The sequence below is a fragment of the Lepidochelys kempii genome, chromosome 7, assembly GCF_965140285.1.
Source record: "Lepidochelys kempii isolate rLepKem1 chromosome 7, rLepKem1.hap1, whole genome shotgun sequence".
Taxonomy (NCBI): Eukaryota; Metazoa; Chordata; order Testudines; family Cheloniidae; genus Lepidochelys; species Lepidochelys kempii.
Genome location: NC_136386.1, coordinates 21,737,716 through 21,744,644, shown reverse-complemented (window position 1 = coordinate 21,744,644; position 6,929 = coordinate 21,737,716). Strand labels below are relative to the sequence as shown.

The 6,929-nt window shown below is 44.8% G+C and overlaps 1 protein-coding gene across 1 annotated transcript in view; it reads left to right on the top strand.

Moving 5' to 3' along the window:
• Positions 1-1,558: 1,558 nt before the first annotated feature.
• Positions 1,559-6,929, top strand: part of LOC144929044 (uncharacterized) — a 61,781-nt gene continuing 56,410 nt past the window's right edge. Inside the window, exon 1 of the mRNA XM_078853918.1 lies at positions 1,559-1,744. The gene's annotated coding sequence lies outside the window, so the exon portion shown is untranslated. The remainder of the gene's footprint in view (positions 1,745-6,929) is intronic.

Genomic DNA, 6,929 nt, shown 5'->3' with positions numbered 1-6,929 from the left:
TTTATTGTCAGAAGAACACCACCCTGAAAGCTGAATCAGGTCTAATGTAGAGCATGATGCACTAACTTGGGAGATATGAACTTCTAACATGGCTCAGCAAGTAATACAAATAGGTCCATGACCCAAAATTAGGATCTGGATCTACATCCCAAACACTGCAAAGCATGCAGTTGTTTACAGCCAAGGATTCTGTTCAAGCCAATCTCCATTCAATAGCTTCCTCCTCCTCTGATACCACTGCTGCAGTTTCTATGTCAGCAGTGAGTGTTTATTACCTTTTGCTCTGTAGGGCTGTTTTTAGTTTTCTTACATTTCCAATTATACCTCACAGTTGTCATTGATCTGTTTTTGTTAGCATGAAAATCAGAGCTGTGAGCTGTATAATTTAAGATTCTGCATTCACTAACCCTCTTTTTTGGTTTTAAGATAGACTATTTAAATGGATCTTTATTAAATAATATGACCAGAGCTATCAATCCTCATGCTTCATAGTGTAAACTGATCAGTTGCTGGGCCAGGAAGTAATTGCCTTGGGACTCCCTTGCTAAGGTTCTGCGCAATTAGGTATGTTATGGGAGTTTAACTCCTCCCTCTCTGCATAAGGCACTGGCTATTGTCAGAGACAGAATATTGGACTTTTAATGGATCATGGGTTCATCATGATACCACAGGATACTGGACTAGATGGATCATTAGTCTGTTTTGCTATGGCAATGCCTATCTTCTTATCAACTGCAATTTTTTAGTCTGTACTCTTAGTTTTATTTGTAGGCCAGCTCCTCAGCTGGTGTAAATCAGCAGAGCTGTAGTGACTTCAACAGATGTATGTTGATTTATATAGGGCCAGATCATCAGATGATATAAATCAGCATACCTCCATTGACTTGCATGGAGCTGTGCTGATATACATCAGCTGAAGATCTGGCCCTGTGTCATGTTGCCCCTTTCTAAGTAGAGGGAGCCAGAACTGGTACATAATGTGTAGGTGCAGGAGGGAATAGTCTCATCCCATTTGTGTAATTGTAGAACATCTCTGTTGACTTTCTGTGGAGTTACTGCAGCTTTACTCCAGATCAGAATCTGGTCCAAGGCTCTAAAGAAGCTCTCACTCCAGGATTATCTGCTTTCCCTAGACTTCTCTTCTCTTGCTGCTGCTGTATGTATCCTAGCTTCTTAAATTGACTTTTCACATTGTCTAAACATATTTAGACAAAAGACTTCACTAGTGCTCGAAAGTTGCTTTCAACATCCTCCTACTCTTGTTCAGATCTATTCTCTTCTGCTTTCATGTACTTATCATATTTAAGAATTCTGTGTAAATGAGCATTAGTGAATCAATTTTAAATTATTTTTCTATGAGCAATTTCAGCTGCGAGTTGCTTGCTTATGTGAATCTAAATGACATGGGTGGGGAAGGGATAAATTGTGCCTTTGCTGTGATCATTTTAAGTGCTGGAGCCAGGTACTGAGGAAGGGTTGAGTTGCCCTCCTGTCACTGCACGGAGAAGAGATTGCACAGTGCTGCGAAATTCGCGGAAAGTCACATGATCAGGTAGCATCTGAGAGGAACAGTGCTTCTCTCTCTCTGCTGCCTTGGCATGCTTACCTCCCAGTTCAGTCACTGCGGAACATGGCAACTGTGCAAACTCAACCGCCTAATTTGGACATGGAAAGGGGCCAGCAACATTAACAGCTGCCAGAGGGCAAACGCCAGTGGAAGGCACTAGCTGATTGATGTGAAGCGGTGAGTGTGTGTGTGTGTGTGTGTTGTGGGAGGAGGGTTAGTGATGACTACGTGAGGTGGGTAAGCCTGTGTAGGAAGGGTAACGATAGTCTGCAAGATGCAGTAACAACTAGGGTGTGACTGGCAAAAGCCTAACAGTTCTGTACTCAGCACCTGCACCAACAAATTTATCCTTTTGCTATGCAAGGTTTATTTTAAACTCCAGTTTAATCAAGAAACAGTTATTCAGCTTTGCAATAAAAAGTGACTCTCCGTAGAGAGCTTTGTTCTTTTCCTTTTCCTGAGTGGTGATCTGGAAAGAGGAACTCTGCCATGAAAGATTATAATCACTAATTAAAACACAAGAGTACCAAAGGCCTGCTCCATCTCCCATCAGAGTCAACGGGAGCCTTTCCATTGCCCAAAAATGGAGCTGGAGCTCACCTGAAGTGGCTGGATTGCTAGCAGTATGGCGTATTGAAAACTGTTAAAATTGTGGTCTATCACTTTAATTTTTAAGGGTTTACTTGGTCTTGTTGTAGGCAGGGGGCTCTGTAGGGAAGTCTGACCTGGACCTGGCATCAGTCAGTCTGCAGACAGACAGCCCAGGGTAAGGTGAGTTGAGTTGTGCATCTCAGGGAGCAGCCATTTTTGTCTCTCTCTGTTTTAGGATCTTGTGTGTTATCCTTCTGAATTCTATGAAATAAAGTAGTGTTACACTGTAATGTCCCAGAAAGAGTATTTTATATTGTTTGTCTAATTTCTCTGTTTATATGCTGCGAAACATAATAGGTAGGGATAAGGGAGCCTGAAGCAGCCTTAATCATGACTCTGAAAATCTTCAGGAAGGAGGATGTGAGTGCCTTTGCAAGCTTTGTGTCTGTTTTCAGTTTTGTCTTCTGGTTAGAGCAGGTGACTCAGAGTCAGGACCCTTGAATTCTATTGTAAACTCTGGAAAGGAGTGAAGTCTAGTGGTTACAGCAGGGGACTGGGTGTCAGTACTACTTTTTGAGTTCTATCCCTGAGTCTCCCATTGATTTCCAGTGATGTTTAGGCCACTCTCTTGGGACCCACTGCTCGTCCCCCTGAAAGCAATCAGAACTGTGGCATTGAATTCAGTGGGACCAGGATTAGGTTTTATGTCTTTTCACAAGTTATTTTTCCCTTCTGCAAAATGAGGATCATAATGCTTAACTACCTCTCAAGAGCCTTGTAAAACCTAGTCAATTAGTTAATGTCTGAGATCCTTGATGGAAATGCAGACATGTGAAACGTCACTAAATACCTGCCTTATTGGCACTACAACGTTAAGGTGGCAAACTTAAAAATATTTGGGAAATGCAAAAGTTACTGTTCTCACATTGCACATACCACACACACTCCGATTCTGTTTGTCACCTTTTGTCCTCAGTTAGCTATGATTATGAATAATAATATTGTATTGATTACTTACGTAGTTGCACGTGGCTCCTTACTGAACGCATAAGGGCAGACTGCATGTCAGGAAGAGCTTACAATGTAAGGGCCAGGGTATGGCCTTGATTTTTGTTAGGCAGAACCCCTCATTGATTTCACTGGGAAGTATGCTTGGTGTCTTTACGACTTACAATCTGCTCTGTCTCGAAGATGCATTTCTGGCAGCAGGAGCAATGGCATGCAGAATAGAGACTCAAAGCCAGAAGTCTCAGGTCCCATCCTCACAAGGACTCCTCCTATCTCCAGCTGTCTCAGTGACGCCTGAGCTGCTCCCCTTTTGGTAAAAAGAAAAGGAGTACTTGTGGCACCTTAGAGACTAACCAATTTATTTGAGCATGAGCTTTCGTGAGCTATAGCTCACTTCATCGGATGCTGTAGCTCACGAAAGCTCATGCTCAAATAAATTGGTTAGTCTCTAAGGTGCCACAAGTACTCCTTTTCTTTTTCCGAATACAGACTAACACAGCTGTTACTCTGTCCCCTTTTGGTGATGCACAGAGTGGCTGCAGCAGAAGTAATGTTGGTAAGCAGATTCAGTTGCTGGGGACTGTGCTATTGCAGGCTGCCTCTTCAAGGTCCCCAGCACAATAAGGCACCCATGGGTATCCTTACTGAGTATAACCTCCAGCCTGCGAGTCTACCAGGGTGTAGCCACAGAAGTGATGATGAGTTTCGAACTGACTAGAACACCCCTGGAAATAGCACCGCCCTCTTCCATGAGACATTATACTGTGAGGGAGAAAATATCACATGCTCAGGGCACAAGGTGTTGGGCAGATGTAGCTGTGTGTGCTGAGGGCAGGTTTGTCTTTGCTTGGGCAATGGGATACTGGTGTCAGGGGAGTTCCCAGGAAGGAATGGGGAGGCCAGCTGTGAAGTAACAAGAACTGAAGGAAAAAATCAAAATCAAGGAAGCAAATCACATGAGAGAAAGCACAGGCCATAGTCACAAGGCATATAGTCCAAAGGAGGAGGAGCAGATATCTCCAGTGTAGCCCTATAACAAGGTGGTTTGCCCATGGGCTAGAGAGCCTGGGGCTAAGCCACCCCTGATTACAGGATGATCCCCACCTGTGAACAATCAGGTGATTCCTGAATAAAAGGAGCCAGGTTTAAGGGCTGACAGGATACAGCTGGTGACAGAACTGGAGGGAAGAGATTGCAAGAAATCGCCTGCATGGCCCTGAGACAGAATTCAGGAGAGTCAGAACGGAAAAGGAAGCTCAGAGCAGGGAGGCTTGAGAGAGACTATGATCAAACAGGAAAGAGACTGAGCGACTAAGAGGGGAGGTAGATAAGAAGTGATCCAGGGAAACCTGCCCTATGGGGAAAGGAGCTGACCTAGCTGTGCAGTATAAGGCCCTGGGCAGAACCCAGGATAGAGGGTAGGACTACCAGCCCAAGCAGGAGGCTGCAGGCTGAACCTGGAAGACAGGCTGAGGAACAGCCCCAGAAAGGAAGAAGGATTTTTTTTTTTTTTTTTTTTTTGCATTAAGACATTCTGGGGACTCTAGTTTGGGACATGGTGACCCAAAAGGGGTGGGCTGGAGATGGTGACCTGACCAGATGGCTGAGTTACTGGAAGAGAAACCACCACTGTGCCCGTGTGACTGGTGGTAAGGGGTTCTAGCCCTGTGAGAGCTGCAATGTCACACCTGTCCAGAAAGGGGTGCCTAGGGGTGAGTGGACTCCGTTATGAGCCCAGACAGAAAGAATCCCATAAAGCAAAGCCAAGCTAAGCACACTTGTCCACAATGATCCTCAAGTATCAGATGAATAATAATAATAAAAAATCCTGCAATTTGCTTCAAATCGTTCAAGTTTCTTTTCACACCCTTTGCTTTTCTCCCAAGCTACCATGTTCCCCTCATTTCGTTTCCTTATTTCAGGATTTGGATCCTTTGTTTTGCAGCATGTCTGCTCCAAGTAGTCACAAGTCAGGATCAAACTGAGCCTGCTAAGAGTTGCCTGTGTGAGAGGGCCCCTGGAAGGAATGCTAGGGTGTTCTTCACACTAAAGGCCTTGCCCAAGAGAATTATGGGGAGTTGGATAAAAACCAAACTGTGAATTATGCCTCACCTTCTGTGATACCAACCATAAAACATCCCTAATTATAGCCAGCCCATTTTATCCACTATTGCAGGGCATGCGATGGAGGGTGTGAGATATGCCAAGAGCAAATGCCAGCTCACAGAAGCTTAGCAAAGCTCCTACCAGCTCAACCAAGGGAAGGTTCTTTTTGTCTGACCTGGAAAAGCCACTTTCAGTGGACCATGCAGATCTTGGTTTGAATCTCAGCTGAGATAATGGGCCAGTTTCACAGCTGGTACATGCTTTGGGAGAATTGCACCAGCTTATGCAGGCAGCAAATTTGGCTCAATTTGTGTAGGGCACACATACAAATGTATGTCCATCAGATGTAGCAGGGCTGCTACTTGGGTAAGTTCACCCCACAGACGTATCACTTTCTTGTCCATTCCAGAGGTGTGGGTATGTCTGTGTGTGTGCTTGCACCTGATGGCTCCACTGCTCACACCTGCTAGCTTCCTATCCTGGGGTCCCTCTGCCCAGCCACCCTAATGATCTCACAGCTAGCAGTGCACACAAATGCTATAGCAGTGCAGGAGTGACAGTGCCTGGAGACTATGGCATCCCTGAGAGCCCACCGTCTGCTTTTAACTAACTGAACTATATAACACAGTTGTACAATGGCAAACAACACTGCAGTCCATTGGCTAGTGTGCCACTGCCCTGTACTGGAGAGAATCAGAAATCCTCAATTGTGTGTCATAGGCCCTACACCCTTACTAATAAAGATTCTCCCTCTTGAGGAAGTGGGTTACTACAGCAACAAAGGGGTTTACGTTATGGTGCTATGGCAGCTCAGCTGCAGTGCCCCAGCTATACTGCTGTAGTGAAGACATAGTCTTAGTCTTTGGTTCTCACACAATGACCAAAGTAACTTCCATGTGATATCTGTCCAGTGGAGGGAAGGGAGAGGAAGGGGATCCCTAATGATGACATCACCAAAGTGGCCATCAGAACTGGCACTAACTGGCCATCACAGCAGAGCAGCCAACCACTGAATAGGCCATAGAACAGGAACTGCTGACCCCCCATACAGGGGGATCCTTCCCCAGGGGCAGAGCAGTGTAGAAGGTTGCATTGCTGCCCTTTGTGCAGGACCTGTTTATCAAATGTTGCAAATAGAGGATTCTGCAGTTACTGCAAAGACGCAATTTCAGCCTCCAGACCTGTCCATCTAGCACTAAACTGACATGAAGAGAAAGATGGGGGGTGGTGGGGGGAGAAAAAAAAATAAAGAATCTTCAGATTGTTGAAAAAAGGAGTCCACTGAAAAGACTATCAAGGGTTTGGTTTAAACACACTAAAGTCTGGAAATTCACAGCTAAGCTCCAAGCATCCAATAATTAGACACAGTTGGATAGTGTGAAGGGTGATGGCCAGCTGTGAGCAGATCCTGGGTGCCTGTTATTTTGCTGTGAATTTCCATCCTTTTTGGAGAGTTTAAATCAGAACTTTAATGGCTTTTTGGTGGTGGTCTAGTTTGGTGAATAGTTTCCCATTGTATCTGCTTATTCAGTGAAATAGCAAGGAAGCGCTGTTACAGTTGAAGATGACAGGAGGCTACAGAAGGCTATCTCAGCTGCATTTGCACAGCAGAAGCCTTTAAAAATCATTGTGCTATGAAGGAGACATTTCCATATTT